The sequence below is a fragment of the Solea senegalensis genome, unplaced genomic scaffold (assembly GCF_019176455.1).
Source record: "Solea senegalensis isolate Sse05_10M unplaced genomic scaffold, IFAPA_SoseM_1 scf7180000013703, whole genome shotgun sequence".
Taxonomy (NCBI): domain Eukaryota; kingdom Metazoa; phylum Chordata; class Actinopteri; order Pleuronectiformes; family Soleidae; genus Solea; species Solea senegalensis.
This window is the reverse complement of record NW_025320872.1, coordinates 15,001-33,446: the sequence shown is the minus strand read 5'-3', so window position 1 is coordinate 33,446 and position 18,446 is coordinate 15,001. Positions and strand designations below refer to the sequence as shown.

General features: G+C 46.0%; 2 long non-coding RNA genes and 1 pseudogene across 2 annotated transcripts; 1 reads left to right on the top strand and 2 right to left on the bottom strand.

The window, feature by feature from the left end:
* Window positions 1-9,509: 9,509 nt before the first annotated feature.
* Window positions 9,510-10,359, bottom strand: LOC122760507. Its single transcript, XR_006358432.1, has 4 exons — window positions 10,040-10,359; window positions 9,881-9,952; window positions 9,715-9,804; window positions 9,510-9,621 (listed from the first exon to the last, which is right to left on the bottom strand). It is a non-coding gene; the product is annotated as an uncharacterized LOC122760507 (long non-coding RNA).
* Window positions 10,360-16,714: 6,355 nt separating this feature from the next.
* On the bottom strand, window positions 16,715-17,466 carry LOC122760506. The gene is made up of 4 exons (XR_006358431.1): window positions 17,245-17,466; window positions 17,086-17,157; window positions 16,920-17,009; window positions 16,715-16,826 (listed from the first exon to the last, which is right to left on the bottom strand). It is a non-coding gene; the product is annotated as an uncharacterized LOC122760506 (long non-coding RNA).
* Window positions 17,467-17,917: 451 nt separating this feature from the next.
* LOC122760505 overlaps window positions 17,918-18,446 on the top strand; it is a 1,631-nt pseudogene continuing 1,102 nt past the window's right edge.

Genomic DNA, 18,446 nt, shown 5'->3' with positions numbered 1-18,446 from the left:
AACTGAGATCATACATTATATACACAATAAACATTGTAGTGTACTTGTACATGCATTATGCTGGGCTTTTGCTGGACAATGAATGCGCTTCCATGCCAATTCTTTGATGGACTGAATCAATGAGGAAACGGCTTATGTGATACACAGAGAAATCAAAACATTTGTTTTCCTTTGCTTGGTGCGTACCTTTACTCAATTTCTGCTAGTTGTTACAATGTGTTACGTGTGACAGTGTGTGTTTTCTGGCTGAGAATTGTTGCCAGTGTTTTGGTCCAACAAGCTGATTTTGACGCATGAAATGTTTTGCTGGTTTGAGAGGTGAGATTAACTGTTTGGACAAGATGCATTTTGGTAATGCGACTGCATGTGGCTTCACTACTGATCACTGCAAGTTAGCAAAGACAAGTCAGAAATCAACATTAATCATGTCTCTGGTTAATGTTAATGTAAACTGTGGCCGCTTCAGAGTGCCAACCAACACTCAGGTCATTAAATATAGAAGAATAGAATATTGTGTACTGGATCCTGATTCAATGACCCGAATGAAGCCTGGCTTTTCCAACCAATAATTGCCCAAAGTCAAATGAGTCTGGGAGCCAATTTATTAATGCATACAAAACAAAACTGACCCTTTTTCTTCTTAAGCCCCTCCTTTTTTAACTGGGAGTCATTTCCTCTCTTCCTCTTCTTCATTGCTGCAACAGTGGTAGAGGTAGAACAAGAAGAAGAAGAGAGAGACGGACAAGGGACAAGGTTCAGGACAAATACAGTCTCCTAGGTGTGGTCACCTTGCTCCATGGCGAGGCTGCTGTGCTGCTCCTCGTCCTGGCTGTGGCCCATACCCTCGACGGGGCTGTCACCCTGCTCCATGGTGGGGTTATCAGGCTCTGCTGATGGGTCAGTGTTGGGCTGCGGTTCTGTTGAGGTCATTCAAATATATTTTTCAATTCTTCTCAAATTAAAACTCAAATATATGTTTCAAACAAAGGCATTCTGAACAAAAAATCTTGCTCTTACCCTTAGTCAAAAGAAATTCATAAGCCCTCCTCATCTTCTCCAAGAAGTTTTTGGTGGTAGATGTGAGGGGCAAATGGGTTATTATGTCAGCTACCCACTTGTTAGAGGCCTTCTTGTCTTTTTTTCCCATAAATAAAATGGTCTTGTAGCCTATGGCCTCAAGTTTTCGCACCTGAAATAAAAAGTAACCAGTTGGCACACATTAGTTAAACCCATAGCATGATTGGACACTTTAGTACTGTAGCAAGCATTTAATGGCAGTTAATGGAGTACAGTGGAAGAAAAGGAGCCGCAACTTGTTTGATTTAGATCAAATGAATAAAAATGAGCCTTTTCACTTACTGCAATACGGGCTGAATCAATAATGCGGCCAACATTCCGGTTTGGGACGATACCTTGACCCCACTTGCTGTCCAATGATGCTGTCTTTTCCTTCAACTTCTTCTTCATTGACAGGCTCACATAACACATGCTGCAAGTTTTGAGGCTTGCAGCATTGAGTGTCTGGCAAGATGGACAGGGCCTGAACTTTGGACGTGTCATGACACACACTGATATAAACAAAAACAAGACAGATAACAAGATATTTTTTTACAGACAAGAACTTAATACTGACAGAAAGATACACAAACAGCAACAGAAAGACTGACAAGTACAACACAGCACGGGCAGGATAACAAGACAGACAGACGTGGCTCTAAAAAGTGCCTTTGGTTTGCGTTTTAGAAACGATGCTTCAAGGAGGGACAAATGGAAGAAGACAATTGAAGGACCTGTTGGAGAGAAAACACTTTGAACCAACTATTCAGAATTGAACAGCCTAGATTTGACATCTGTGTTCTCCTCATCAGAACGTTGACATCATACTTAAGACTACCAACATACTGACCGTTCACACTAGTCATTTCAATTCAATTCAATTCAAATGGGCTTCATAGGCATGCAGGTTTAAATAACAATGAATCACTACTCTCCCTCTCCATTTATCATATGCTGGACTGCTAAGTTATAAAGCAATTATGTATAGCCTATATTCTATTCTATTTACATTGTACTATTTTACTATGACTGTGCCCAGAATGATTCCATTGTGCTAGGGACCAGAATGGAAATGAGCCTATGGGCTTTATTGTGTCATCCCTGACTATTTTGTATTTGAATCTATGACACACAGAGTGCTTGATTCATACTATATCAATAATGGGCAAATCAAATCAATCAATCCAAACTTTGACCCAGTAAGCCAGTGTACAAATGGTTCAGACAGTTTCATGTCAGTCTTCTACAGCCCTTCAAATGAAGTGGGGGGCCTACGTATATAACATAAAGTTGAATTGAGCACGGAAAAAGCATCATGTGCTAACTACTGGCTTACAGCATCACGTGTTAGCTAACCCTACGTGCATTTGGTGCAGCAAGTTATACCTCAATGTCTTCAATAATTCACAGTTACACCAAATGACTACCCTGCTCTCCTAAAGATGCTAACAACAACTTCTTTTCTTCACCTGACACATTTTAAAGCGTACATTTAAGAATTTTATCTCCATATGTCACCTGTCTAATTCATTTCATTAATTCATCGATCAGTAGTATAGCCCCGTATTCATCAGCACACAACGGACTGCAGTCTGCCCGACTCGGTCCCGTGGCGTCATATGCAGATGTTATGGGAGCTCTATAGAAGTCAACCTGACTACCCCAAGCGTTGAAAATTGACGCTAAAGGGGTACCCAGTACGTTAAGAACTGACGCGAGGGGACGCTGCCCGATCGTCACGCATGGGACGACTTGGGAGTAAGACCGTGTTGGTCCTGAAGACAGAGACGTCCATCCCCAATTACACAGTGCGACCACCTGGAGAGCTTCTTGATCCAGGAGAGAGCCTTGACCTGTCTGCTGCAAACAGAGAACCACTCTCATACACAAGTCCAACGCTGATGTGTCTGCCATGGTTGTCAACCTCCTCTGCAAGGGCTCTGCAAAGCTCTTGGTGTAGAAGAACAAGCTGAAGCTATTATACACCTCATCCATGTCCAAAGGCCACAAAGCTACAGCATAGCTACTGTCAGAGTGGGAACAATGATGCATGTGTGCTGCAGGTAAAGGGTTTTCTAGTCTTCTAGTCTAGATGACCACTCAAACCCCATCACACACACTTTCATACAGCACATCTATGTGCAGCACATTTTTCTATCTGCCAGCACAGACGGCAGAAGCAGGAATCGAACCCCCAACCCTTACGTTGAAAGACGACTGGCTCTACTACTGAGCTACAACACCTCTGGACCTGTGGTCCGATACAAACCACTAGAATGAAGAAGTGTTCTAGAACAGCAAAGTGTCTAAAAGAGCCTCAGTGACAGCAGGTGGTCACATGTCAGCCAAAGAGAATCAGAACAGCCAAAGTCACTGAGATGGAAAACACGACGAGACACGACAGGTTGAGACAGCACAGGCTGCAGTTAGCTGTGGAGACCACCTGCTGATCTAAGTCACTGAGGAAATGCTTTATGAAGAGTCTGCAGTGTCTGCCTGTGACCACAGTGACATTGGATGTTATCCCTACAGATGCAAACCAGGGTCAAGGATGATATCCCTGTTCAGGAGGCTCATTCTTCTGTACAGGAAATAAAAAAGTACACACAGGAGTTGTTGATGAGAGGATGGATCGTAAAGTCTCAGTCCCCGTACGCCGCACCTGTGTGAGAGAAAAAAAGGACCCTAGTCATTACGTCTTTGTATCAACGACCAACAAACACCCTCTCCCTCGCATGCAGGACTGGCTTCACTCACTTCTCTCTTAGATCAGGGCAAAGCCTACCATCAAGGCTTCACTGCTCAGGGTTCCAGGCGCCCCGTGGGTCTGTATGAATGGATCAGAACGCCCTGTGACACACTGAGGGATGACCTGCAGGCATATTGCAAGTATTCTGTTTATTGACTTTGCACAGAAGATTTATTTTGGCCGCACATGTCGTCGCTTCATAAAAACTGTGAAGAATATTGAAGCTGCACTGGTTTATGGAAAATGTTCATTGGTAATGTGCTTTATGCTGTTTAATGGTACAATGTTATTGTGTTTCTAACCAGAGGCTTTTGCACTGAAAATGTTTGAATGTGATGAGTGTAATCATTACAGACTTTACTGTAAATGTAGTAAACATTATGTTTTTTTTTAAGTGACCCATTAAAAATGCAAACACATAATAAGTTGAAAATAGAAAGAAATTGGACAGTGCAGTGTGGTTTTTATTATTATTTATTTAACCTTTATTTCTCACTGAGACACAGGCTCTCATTTCCAAGAGACAACTGTCAGACAATCACAGAACAACACAGTTACAGACAGACAGCACAACAATAAAGGAAATGTCCAAAATGTCACGTGAACAAACACATTCAAACACCGTCTCCAGTGACTCTAAAATCTAAATGTTAAATGTGTCCTCTGGGTACAGGAAATCAAAACTGTACCAGTGCAGAATGGTATGACATTATGAGAATGAACACACTTCACTAAGAACATGGTTCTTATTTCCTAGGTTTAACTTCTTGGGGAGCAGGGTTGCTTAAATATTTGTGGCCCACGTTGCTGAGATAGGAGTAGAGAGATCTGGTCCTCACGAAGAACCCAGGACCCTCCTGGTTTGAAGAATGGACACAAAGACCTCATCAATGACTCTGATGACTGGGAAGAGGAAGATGAACTCTAACTTCCAAGTCTGTGTTGCTCTGAAGGTCCATCAATCTGACCTCTGACCTCCAATAACATGATCATACATGGAAGGAAACACCTTTCTAGTAAGATTTGACCTCCTTGACATTTGGTAGCGTGGTTCAGTACATTCAGAACATGTTTAAATCCAGGCTTTTCCACCTAAGGTCACTTTTCTGATGCTACAAACACGTCTATAGCACTAGTTACCGCTTTAGTGCAAGTTGAATTTAGAGCAAGTTTTGCTCCAAATGAGGACAGAAGAGTTATCTGTGTTAACAGAGTTGTTTTCAGAGTTATGTCTACGACCTCATGATGCATGTGGAGACGTCCTGTGCTTTGCTACTCACACATAACATGGTTTACACACCATGACAAGAACATTGTTGACAACATTCACAGGGGAACACAAAATATTTCCATACCAGTGATTTCAGAGAATTCTACTGCATTTATGACATATATTATCTCAAGGCACTGTACACAGACAACATCATGGAGCACTACAGACTACAGACCCAGCCAGGGACCAGTTCATCCGAGCCATAACCCCCAGGAGGCTGCGCATTCAGCCCCATCTCGCCCATCCCCGCTCCTTACAAGAGGCTTTGGAGCTGGCTCTGGAGAGGGGGACTGTGGAGGGCGGGACCAAAGCGGCCCTGGAGAAAGTGATCCTACGGTGAGAACCGCTGCATGCGCTGACATGACGGAAGTGATCCGGAGTGCCACACGCCCTCCCCAACGCCCCCTGCTCTGCTGGGGATGCGGACACCCTGCCCGTATTGGATCACAGCCCCATTCTCCCTGCACCTACTATCCCACAGACAGTGACTGACCCCTTCCCACCACACACACCTTTGACTACACAGGGGCATAGCCCCACCCTCCCATTCTGCTCTTATCAATGAGGCCGAATGAAATAAATCAGGTTGTTCAACTCCAGGAAAGTCTCAGAGACATTAAGTCCTGGATGACCTGTAACTTTCTACTTTTAAACTTTTATACTCGGCCCTAAACACCTCAGAGAAAAACTTTCTGATCACATTGTCACTTTAGATGACATCACCATGGCTTCCAGTTGTGACCACTGTAAGGAACCTTGGAGTTACTTTTGACCAGGAAATGTCATTTGATTCACACATAAATCTCATTTCAGTGTAACCTGGTTAAGAATCCTTACTAAAAAAAATAATGAATAATTAATGAATTATAAAAGTTCATATTTGGTTAAAATGTTATTAAAAGTGTATTAAAAATGTAAAAGGAATAGTTCATAAAGGTTAAATAGGTTGATAAAAGAGTATGGTGTAATAAATGACATAAATGTTCATGTTTAAATATTTCATTTCATTTTGAAGAAACTCATGGGGAGAGAGGAAGTTCTGATTGAGAAGAAGCGTGATCCTGGTCACTGATTTGATTAAGGTGTGATTGACAGGTTCAGACCGGAGGTGAGAGAGTGAAGAGTGTGTGGTTTTTTGAGGTAAACTTGACAGCGAGAGCGAGCAACGACGACGTGTTTGTTTACACGTTGCCACGGTGAATCATAGTATCAGAGCTCCATTGATGATGGCTTTTTTCATTCCCAATGCACACGCTGAGTAAAGAATGAACTGAACTAATGCTGATCAGCTGTTGTGAAACCAAAAAATGGTCAATCTAGAGTTAAGGTTTTAACTCAGAGTTTGTTGAACCTGCTTTCTGAAACAGGCCCTGGTCTCAACTCTGGATTGTCACGGTGTTGGGTTTCTAATAGACTTCCCTAAAATTCTAGATAAGAGAGCTGCTCCAGCTGCACGGGAGCTGCTGAGGGAGCTAATGCCAGGGGAGTGGCTAACTGACTTAGCTTCTATGGTGCGAAGCTGAGTTTCTACCTCACTAAGCCTCACCTCCAGTATCTTTATCACTAAAGGAGGCAGAGGAGTAACTCAACATGTGGCACACAACACAGGAGAGAGCAGGAGAAGGAGAAGCCATCGCTGCTAAGCTAACTTGTCACGCTAGCAAAGAAAAACCACAGTAGGTGAATCGTGAGAGTGAAAGTTAGAGTTTAAGTAGCGGGTGAAAGTATTAAAGGCGACATAGAATGCTTGTATCACACATATATGTTAGTTATGGATGTCTACTTACATATATTAACTTGTTTTCATGATTAAAAACCTCCTAATCGCTGCAAACGAGCCGATCAAAATATCTCCTCACTGACGCTCTCGTCAGCCGCGCTGTTTCAGACCAAACAGTTGCTGTGATTGGCCAGCCAACGAGAGCTTTCCTACTGTCCTGTGATTGGCCAGGTACCTGGAAGTGACGTAATAGATAGGCCAGCTCTCAGATACACATTTCCCCCTCTGGCACGGTGGATGCTCTGCATCTCAGCAGCTACAACGAGAGTAGTTCTTCTTCTTCTGCGGTTGAATGTACGCAACCGGATGTGCCCGGACTAGTGCCCGCACCAGGAGGCGCTACAGTGGTGAGAGGAGTGGTGAGGATTTCTGATGACGACATCAAATTAAGGAAGTGCAGATCCGCTTCGCAGAGCCCAGGAAAACAATACAATACTATTTTCTCAGCAGTGGCTGAACTGTTTGTTCTGAAACTTTAGGGTTTCATAAACGAGGTAATGACGCAGATACACACACAAACGCAGCGTTAATTGGAGCTTCCGGTCTATGTCACCTTTAACCAATTTACAAAACGAGTGCTTGTTCAGTTCATCGATCGTAACAGGAGATCAATCACAGAGAGAGCAGGAGACACAGCGTAACACCGGTGGAAGAGTATGGTGTTATATTTGGGCCACATTCATGAAGGAACAATGTGAGACTTTGAGCACAGAAAAATGTATTTTGCAAGCTTAATACATGTATTTGCATGTTTGCAAATATTCATTTTAACAGTTTAATCAATTTTACTCATATGTCCACTCACATCTCAAATCTCAACCTTCTGTGCACGCTCATCTTTACCCGAGTGCTCGCTCATCTTTACCCGAGCACTCGCTCATCTTTACCCGAGCACTCGCTCATCTTGGCACAGCGTTACAAATGTGCCACAAAATCAACCAATGAGAGACTTTATAAATTTAGACTGGCTGTATTTGTCTCCAATCACAACACTTCCATAACAAGATATTCATGAGTGACACTGGCACATTTATAGATTGTTGAAAAAGTGACCAGAATGATTTCAGCACAGTGACAGTGACACTGAACAGCTCCTCTGCCGTGGATCATGGTTCTGATCACTTCCCCTTTGACATCTCCTCTCTAAAGTGCAAATACAGTCATCATAGAGTAAACTTACTGAGGAAAAATGACCATCATGCAACTGTGCCCTTTTATCAAAAACAGCAGCACAAAGTTTGACCCTCCTTTCAACTCAAAGGGTGTGGGTTTGTGGGTTAAGGGCAAGACCCTTCACCTTGTGTTGCTCCTGACAGTTTATTATAGTTATTATATCTGGAAAGTATTTAACACTAATTAGCTAACAAATATTACAGATACAGAAATATGGTGTTCCTTCCCCATAATAATACAGTTCATTTCATGCCAAAAACACACCAACATTAATAAACAGGAACCAGGTGGAAAAAACATGTAATTCCCATTTTAGTAGGAAAGCTCTTCTTTATTATGTTGCTTTCAGAAGATCAAAGACTTATTGCTCTAATCATTTCCAGCAGACTGTACACTGAGAGGTGTAATGCTGCCCTCCACTGTTCAAAGTTCTGAAGTTTGCAATCACTGTTCTAAGTTCTCAGTCTCATCTTCTCGTCCTTCTTTGTTGCATTCAAAACACCTTAAAGAAAATTGCCTTAATGGAAAGATGACAATTCTTCTTGTGGCAAAATGGTGGTAGGTGAGGACAAACCGACAACGCCACCTCAGGGAATTTCACCCCGAGGAAATAACTAAATAAAATTACTGCTATAGCCCACGTTAAATCTCTACCTAGACTAAGGGCACAGGTTCAAAAGCACTTGAGATGAGACGTGAGTCCAACAATAAGTCAATATTTTATTAACAATCTTTAAAAATACTATTAATAAAAGGAGTCAAACACTGTTTTACTATTAGTTGGGGACAAGGTCGACTACTTGCCCGCAAAGCTCAGCTTAATAAAAAAAACACACAAGGCTGGGCCAGGGCTGTAGGCCTAGTGCGGCTGGAGGAAATCTGAGAAGGAAAAAAAGGGCCTTAGTATACACCACCGTGATTACCGTACACCATCCGGATGACACCCAAGTGCTGTACAGTCGAGGGACCAATGACGGACACCACCACCAGGGGACCAGCCGCTATCTGCCCCTACAGCTCCTGCCCTGCACAAAACACAAACATTATCAGCGGAGTAAACGCCAGCAGCTCACAACTACACACCCACACACGCACACACACACACACACACGCGCGCACCCAAACCCAACTAATACAAAATGGAATGGAATAAATCAAAATGAACATACAAATAAACAGGATACAAAAAAATAAAACAATAACATGCACAAACACAATCTAAATAATTTACAAGGCAATTTAAAGAACAAACCAAAATAATCAAATCAAATTAATCGTAAAGAGAAAACATGCAGTAATTCAAATCAAAACAACTTAGTCAAAAACAAACACACAAACAACCAAACAAAAATAAAGCAACTAACAAACTGAAACAATATTCATAACTATAATTTAAACCATCACAAAATTGTACTCGTCACGAAGTAGTGGTGATAGTTGTAGTAGTAGTAGTAGTAGTAGTAGTAGTAGCTGCAACATGAACTAAAACAATAAAAGAAGAGCGGGGGACAAAACAGCAGTCGGCCACGGCTTGGAGGCTGAGGTTTCTAGAGGGCCGCGGCACCGCGATTCACACGCTGGCCCAATTACCTGCCAAGCGAGCAAAGAGCAAAAATACTCAATCTTAATGTGGTGTAAAAATTTAAAAACACACCAGGATCAGCCTGCATATACAGTACCTACCAGAGGATAGCAGCGCAGCGCTTCCAACTCGTGAGGAGAGGGAGAGCGAGAGAGAGAGGGAGCGCACGGCTCACTTGCCGTCCACAGCAACTAAAGACCAAAAAGCCATTCAGTCAGCGGCCCAACAAGAGCTACCAGCGGCCAGGGCATAATGTAGCCAGCTTACCTTCCGACACTGATGTGTTCACCCACAGTGGAGGGAGCACACGTCAGCTCCGCACAGACAATGCAGCAGACTCTGCAAACAACAGAGGGGAAGCGTGACACCACTACCACTCGCCTTAACTTCATCACTGCATTCAATAATCCTACAAGCGTAACCTACCGCACAATTAGGGAGTATGGATCACCGATCTGTCACAGCCACGCCAAACCACGATCTGACTGATCACAGCATCCGGGAGAAAGGTATGACGCACGTCAGAGGCGCAGTCACCTGCCCATATATATATAACAGTGGGCGGCACTGCCCCGCAATCACGCAATGACGTGACAACTGATTCTGTCAGGTAATTGAGTGCACCCGTGAAGAATGCGGGTCACTTCAACTTGCCACATTCTACCCCCCCTTTTTGCGTCGTCGCCCCGACGATGACACAAGAGACCTGGAGGGTTAGTACCAAGGTCTAAAAATGGCAAATTGAGCATTAGAGGCCGGCACTGGAGTTTCAACTGCTCCATTGTCCGCCACACCGGCTGCCCGAGGAAGGCGGTGGACATTTGAATGTTGACCAGCTGTAGAGCGTTCAGTTCGTCGCAAGACCATCTGACTGGAACTGGGTTGGCCTGCTGAAAAGGAGGAGTGGGTTGGTGGACCAGAACTTTCTGGTACCAAAGGTGTATCTGGAATTGGCTGAGCTTCCACAGGGATGACAACAGAAGACCCTCTGGCCTCTGAAGAGTTAAAAACCACTTCTGAAGGCAGCAAAGAGGTGTCAGGGACCAGCAAACATAGGTCAACATCCTCAGACCCGCTGGGTGAGCTACCAGGCAACATGTGTTTGAGTGGTTGTGAAACCTTTGCAGGTGGAGTTAAAGGCGCTGACCGAATTTGGGCCTTCAACATGTTGCGATGTACATTACGTACCTTACACAAGTCATTCACAGGAGCAATGGTGTAAACCGCTCCTTCACCTACAGGTACACGCAGCACTTGAAAGACCACGGGACTCCACTTGTCCTGGATTTTATGGCGACCCCGGATACTACGGTCCTGCAGGTAGACCAACTGGCCCACCTGAAAAGGTGCGTCATGAACCCTCTGGTCATGCCGCTCCTTCCGACGACCTGCTGCAGCCAACAGCCTCTCTCGAGCGCCTTCCAAGGCAATACCCAATCTGGCTTGGTGCTCCACAAGCCAGTCCTGCACTCGCCCTGGAACAGGGTCACGAACACGGCCCAAAAGAAAATCTACAGGTAGCCTTGGCTCCCGACCAAACATCAACAGAAAGGGAGACTCTCCAGTACCCTGGTGAGGAGTGGTATTATAACAGAACAGTACCTGTGGTAGGCAAGAAGCCCAGTCCTGTTTCCTGGAAGATGGCAGTGTGCGCAGCAGATTGTGGAGCGTTCGATTGAACCTCTCGCACTGTCCGTTGCCAGCCGGGTGATAAGGTGTAGTACGAGACTTTGCTACTTCATACATATCGCAAAGTTGATGGATCAAGGAACTCTCAAAGCTCCTCCCCTGGTCTGAATGGATGCGGCTGGGAACACCAAACCTGAAAAACCATTCCGTAGACAAGACCTGTGCCACAGTGGAGGCTCGCTGATCCCGTGTTGGGACAGCCACAGTGTACTTGCTAAACACGTCTGTCATCACAAGGACATTTTCTAGTCCACCCCGAGAGGGTTCTAACAGTGTGAAATCTATTGCCACAATTTCGTTTGGCCTAGAGGCCAATAAGTGACCCATGAAGCTATGTGGCACTGAGCCAGAATCCTTTGCAACCTGACAACGTTCACACTCTTGAACCCACTGCTTAATGTCTGCCGACATCCCCGGCCAGTAACAGCGCTGTCGCACCAGCTCACTGGTCCGGTCAATACCTTGATGACCATGTTCCTGGTGCAGCTGTCTCAAGGTCTCTGATCTAAGGACTGTTGGTAAAACAAGCTGAAACTTTTCCTCCCCCCCATCTGAGCGGAAGATCCGACGGTATAAGACACCTTCGTGTTCAACCAGACGATCCCATTGACGCAACAATGCCAACACTGGTCTTGGAACCTGTCGCCTCTCCTCTGGAGTAGGCTGGACCTGCCTTCGCCAAAAAAGCAAAACATTTTTCAGGATAGGGTCCACCTCCTGCATGGAGCGGATATCTGAAGAGGAATGGCTTGGCCAGACTGATATTAGAGACTGCTTCGCAGGTACCCCGGAGTCCAAGTGCGAGGCTTGTTGGAGGGCCTCTGGGACTAGAGTGCCAGGTACAGCCTGTTCAACCAGGCTAGGACCAGACAGACACTGACGGGAAAGCGCATCAGCATTCTTGTTGCTGCGACCTGACCGATACTTAATTTCGAAATCAAAAGCAGCAAGTTGAGCAGCCCATCGGTGCTCCGTGGCCCCAAGTTTAGCTGAATGGAGATAACTTAGCGGATTATTGTCAGTAAAAACCACACACCTGTTGCCGAGGAGGTATTCTCGAAACTTTTCTGCCATGGCCCACTTGAGTGCAAGAAATTCCAGTTTCATGGAACTGTAGTTAGTCATGTTACGCTCAGTGGGCCGAAGGCCTCGACTAGCATAAGCTATCGGTCGTAGGCCGCTCTCTGTCTCCTGGGAAAGGACAGCCCCGAGACCGCTATGGCTAGCATCGACCTCCAAAACAAAAGGGCGCCCAAAATCTGCATAAGCAAGCACCGGAGCAGAAACCAACTTGGCCTTTAAGGCCTCAAAACTCTGCTCACACTCAGCTGTCCATGCAGGACCCAGTGCCTGTCCTTGCCTTTTCTTGGACTTGGTATCTACCAGTTCAGCTGCCAACTTATGAAGGGGACCGGCCATCTTTGCAAACCCCTCAACAAAGCGCCGGTAGTAACTAGCAAACCCTAAAAAGGAACGCAGCTCTGACACATGGTGTGGGCGCTGCCATTTAGCCACTGCCTCAATTTTGGCAGGATCCGTGGAAACTCCCCCACCAGAGATGACGTGACCTAAGTATCTGACCTCTTGCTGGAAAAAGGCACACTTGTCAAGTTTTACCTTAAGCCCCTCTCTTAGGAGCCGACTCAGGACAACTTCAAGTCGCTGCACATGCTGAGAAACAGAGGATGAGAACACAACGATGTCATCCAAGTAAAGGAGCAAAGACTGGCACTGCTGATCCCCAAACATCCTCTGCATTAACCGCTGAAAGGTGCTTGGGGCATTGCACAAGCCGAATGGCATCCGGTTCCACTCGAAAAGTCCAAACGGCGTACAAAAGGCCGTTTTGGTTTTGTCCTGCTCTGAAACCGGTACCTGATTGTATCCACTGGCCAGATCTAAAGTGGAAAACCAGCGGGCCCCTGACAGGGCATCAAGACTTTCTTCTATACGAGGTAAGGGAAAAGCATCCTTCCTCGTCTTGCTGTTAAGCAACCGGTAGTCCACACACATGCGCAGACTCCCATCTTTTTTACGAACCAACACGATTGGTGAAGCATAGGGGCTACTGCTCTCCCTGATGACCTGGGCCTCAAGAAGCTGGTTAATATGAGCTTTGACCTCCTCATACTCAGATGGTGGAATGCGCCTGTACCTCTGTCGAACTGGCACATCATCAAGCAGCGGAATGTCATGGGAGATAAGGTTGGTGCAGCCCAGGTCACCATCGTGTGCAGAAAAGACTGAGCTATATTTCTGCAACAAGGACCTCACCTCCTCCTGCTCTGGCTCCATCAAGACAGACAAGTCCACTGCCTCTACCCCACTGCACATGGGGTGACTAGCCACTTGAGATGACACTGTGGCTGTAGTGGACCTCACCTCAGTGAGTCCGGCGGGAAGACTGACAATATGGGCATCGCCCAAGACACCAAGAGTGGTACGTGGATAGAGCAACACCTCTGTTAACCCCACGTTGACCACAGGGACGTAAACCGTACCACGGGAGACATGCACAATACAAGGAGATGCCAAAAGCCCTGCTGGCAGGCCAGACTCAGTAGGCTCAAAAAGTACAGCCCGGCCAGAGAACATTTCAGAACAAGTACTAGGCACCATTTTCATAACTCCGCCAGGAATACGGACAGCTTGTGTACCCCGAACCCTGGCTATACCAGAGGAACGTCTCGGGCACTGAGTGGTGGACTGATGGAACTGCTGCAGAGCTTCAACAATGGGGACAGGGGCATGCACCACAGAAGAGGTGCCAAACAGCTCAGATCCATGTGCGCCAAAGAGCTCTCTGTAGCATCCACGAATAACATTCATCCCCAGGATACCAGGGACAGAAGACACTGCACCAAGTGGGTTTTTGACTACCAGGATGCCACAATTCGGAATCACCTTACCACACAGAGTCACATTTAACTCTAGATAACCAATGTAAGGGATCTCCAGGCCATTAGCTGCCCGGAGCTGCAACCAGTGACACGACTGAAGACGATCATGACTCCACGGTGCAAACTGCTCTAGAAAGAAACTCTCAGTAATGGTGGACACCATTGACCCTGTGTCCACCAAACAGGAAATGGAAACCCCCCCCATTGAAACCTCAATGGTGGGACAAGATGACATCAATTTGGCTGTAGGACCAACCTGTGAGCCCATCGGCTCCCCATCTGAGCTGTGGCTCAACAACTCAGAGGGCGTCAGTTTTCCGACTGGTGAGAGCGGGGAAATGGCCTGGCCCCGTTAGAGGGAAATCCAGCGGCAGAATTAGCACGAGCAGGAACCCGCTCCCCAACACATTCTCTCGCGAAATGCCCCGGCTGATGGCACCTTCGACAGATCAGCGGGCCACCGCGAGGAGGGTGAGTCTGTATGGGACGGTTCTGCAAGGACGCTACTGTCTGGGTGAGCTGATTGAGCTGTTCCTGCTGACGCTTCAAAAGCTCCTTTAACTCTCCTAGCTCTGACCCATATGAGGCAGCAAGGGGGGCTGGGCCGGGACGACTCTGCACCCCATACTGAAGGCCATACGTTGAAGGGAGGGAGTAACTGCGTTCTCTAGTGCCCCCCGGAAACCCTTCCCTCTCCCACCTAATGGCTTCTGCACGCACCTCCAAAAGAGTAGCATCAGGTTGACCACGGACAAACTGTTTTAATTCCCGACGAAGAGCACTGTCAAGGACATGCTCTACAAATTGGTCACGAAGTAACACCCTGGCATTAAGCAAACCATCAGGAGCACATTGTTCCACCTTTTCCATAAGAGCCATTAGGGCCAGGGAAAACTCCTGGAGTGTTTCGCCCTCTTGCTGCTTCCTAGCAAAAAAAGCTTGCTGTAAAGTGACGTATGACTGGGCACAACCATACAACTCCTTTAAAATGGCTAAAACCTTAATGGGGTCGCCACGCTCCACACTAGTGCGATACTTAATCTCTTCCCGTGCCTCTAAAGAAGGCCTGGTCAATGACAGACAGATGGCGGACACGCATGCATGCCTGTATCTCCTCGGTCCACTCGGCTATCCCTATGCCTGTTCTACCATTAAACATAGGACACCGGCGGTCTCTAGGCACTACCACCAACCGCTCTGTAACAGAAGCACTGCGGCCTAAAACTGGGGCCTCACTACCAGATGCCGGGGAAGCTAGGTTAGCTGCACTAGGACCCGCTGGAGACAAAGCCCTTTCCCGCAATAGTCGCTCGTTATCGGTCCGGAGCTGCATAACCAGGTCTCTAAGCTGCTGCATTTCCTCCTCCATAATAATAGGTAAAGTGCACACAATTCACTTAATATAAAACTAGTTCACCCAGTGGCAAATACTGCTGTTCTGTCCCCCCTACAACACACAAATTCACAGTGAAATAATCAATCCCACAATGTAATATTAGTAAAACAGAATTAAAGAAAACAAAAAAATGGAATTCACGTCTCTATCTTCAAGAGTGCATCCTGCCGACAACGCCAAGATGTGGCAAAATGGTGGTAGGTGAGGACAAACCGACAACGCCACCTCAGGGAATTTCACCCCGAGGAAATAACTAAATAAAATTACTGCTATAGCCCACGTTAAATCTCTACCTAGACTAAGGGCACAGGTTCAAAAGCACTTGAGATGAGACGTGAGTCCAACAATAAGTCAATATTTTATTAACAATCTTTAAAAATACTATTAATAAAAGGAGTCAACCACTGTTTTACTATTAGTTGGGGACAAGGTCGACTACTTGCCCGCAAAGCTCAGCTTAATAAAAAAAACACACAAGGCTGGGCCAGGGCTGTAGGCCTAGTGCGGCTGGAGGAAATCTGAGAAGGAAAAAAGGGCCTTAGTATACACCACAGTGATTACCGTACACCATCCGGATGACACCCAAGTGCTGTACAGTCGAGGGACCAATGACGGACACCACCACCAGGGGACCAGCCGCTATCTGCCCCTACAGCTCCTGCCCTGCACAAAACACAAACATTATCAGCGGAGTAAACGCCAGCAGCTCACAACTACACACCCACACACGCACACACACACACACACACACGCGCACCCAAACCCAACTAATACAAAATGGAATGGAATAAATCAGAATGAACATACAAATAAACAGGATACAAAGAAATAAAACAATAACATGCACAAACACAATCTAAATAATTTACAAGGCAATTTAAAGAACAAACCAAAATAATCAAATCAAATTAATCGTAAAGAGAAAACATGCAGTAATTCAAATCAAAACAACTTAGTCAAAAACAAACACACAAACAACCAAACAAAAATAAAGCAACTAACAAACTGAAACAATATTCATAACTATAATTTAAACCATCACAAAATTGTACTCGTCACGAAGTAGTGGTGATAGTTGTAGTAGTAGTAGTAGTAGTAGTAGTAGTAGCTGCAACATGAACTAAAACAATAAAAGAAGAGCGGGGGACAAAACAGCAGTCGGCCACGGCTTGGAGGCTGAGGTTTCTAGAGGGCCGCGGCACCGCGATTCACACGCTGGCCCAATTACCTGCCAAGCGAGCAAAGAGCAAAAATACTCAATCTTAATGTGGTGTAAAAATTTAAAAACACACCAGGATCAGCCTGCATATACAGTACCTACCAGAGGATAGCAGCGCAGCGCTTCCAACTCGTGAGGAGAGGGAGAGCGAGAGAGAGAGGGAGCGCACGGCTCACTTGCCGTCCACAGCAACTAAAGACCAAAAAGCCATTCAGTCAGCGGCCCAACAAGAGCTACCAGCGGCCAGGGCATAATGTAGCCAGCTTACCTTCCGACACTGATGTGTTCACCCACAGTGGAGGGAGCACACGTCAGCTCCGCACAGACAATGCAGCAGACTCTGCAAACAACAGAGGGGAAGCGTGACACCACTACCACTCGCCTTAACTTCATCACTGCATTCAATAATCCTACAAGCGTAACCTACCGCACAATTAGGGAGTATGGATCACCGATCTGTCACAGCCACGCCAAACCACGATCTGACTGATCACAGCATCCGGGAGAAAGGTATGACGCACGTCAGAGGCGCAGTCACCTGCCCATATATATAACAGTGGGCGGCACTGCCCCGCAATTACGCAATGACGTGACAACTGATTCTGTCAGGTAATTGAGTGCACCCGTGAAGAATGCGGGTCACTTCAACTTGCCACATTCTCAATATTAAAAACTGATTATAGGGAAAAACTTGAGCGCCCCAGGTCAGCCTGTTGTCCTTTGAATATACTACATGAAAAAAGCATTTTAATTGTCCCGGGAAGTCCAAACTGGCAGAGACCATCTGCACGTCAAAGTAACATCCATCATGTTTATTATGCGCCAGTATCAAAGCTCCTCTTCAAAGACTTCTCTAGTGTTCCATGTCACCTGGAAGGAGTTCTTACATTACAAGATAACCTCTAGTGCTCCACATCAGTTGGAACTCACACGGTTGCATTACTGCTCTCTCTTCTAGTCTTACTTAAAAAAGAACGAATTTCACAACCATGTCACTGGAAAGAATCATATCTTTCTTGATTGGTGACTGTTGTGGAGCACTCAGTCCTCTGTACAAGCGATTGGTAGACAACATCTTTCCAGCAAACCAAAAGAATGGGCTAGTAAAAGCCAACATGGAGAAGCTGACATTCTATGCCTTGTCGGTTCCAGAAGAGCTTGACTCTATTGGCGCTTACCTGTCTAAGAGAATGTCAAAGGATGTGGCTCGACAAAGATACAGGTATGTGTGCATAGCAATGGAAGCGCTGGACCAGCTGCTGATGGCCTGTCGCTCTCAGAGCATCAACCTGTTTGTGGAGAGTTTCCTGAAGATGGTGCGTGAGGTGCTAGAGTCGGACAAACCTAGCCTACAGATCCTAGGAACCAATTTGTTTGTGAAGTTTGCCAACATACAAGAGGACAACCCCTCCTACCACCGCTGTTACCATTTTTTTGTGTCACGTTTCAGTGACATGTGCCACTCTAGAGACGAGGACCCCGACATCGGCTTCAAGATTTGCATGGCAGGTATCAAGGTGAGGATGATGGTGAATGACGACCTACAGGCCAATATCTGGGACCCTGAGCTCATGGACAAGATTGTCCCCTCTCTACTTTTCAACCTGCAGAGTGGAGAATGCACACAGA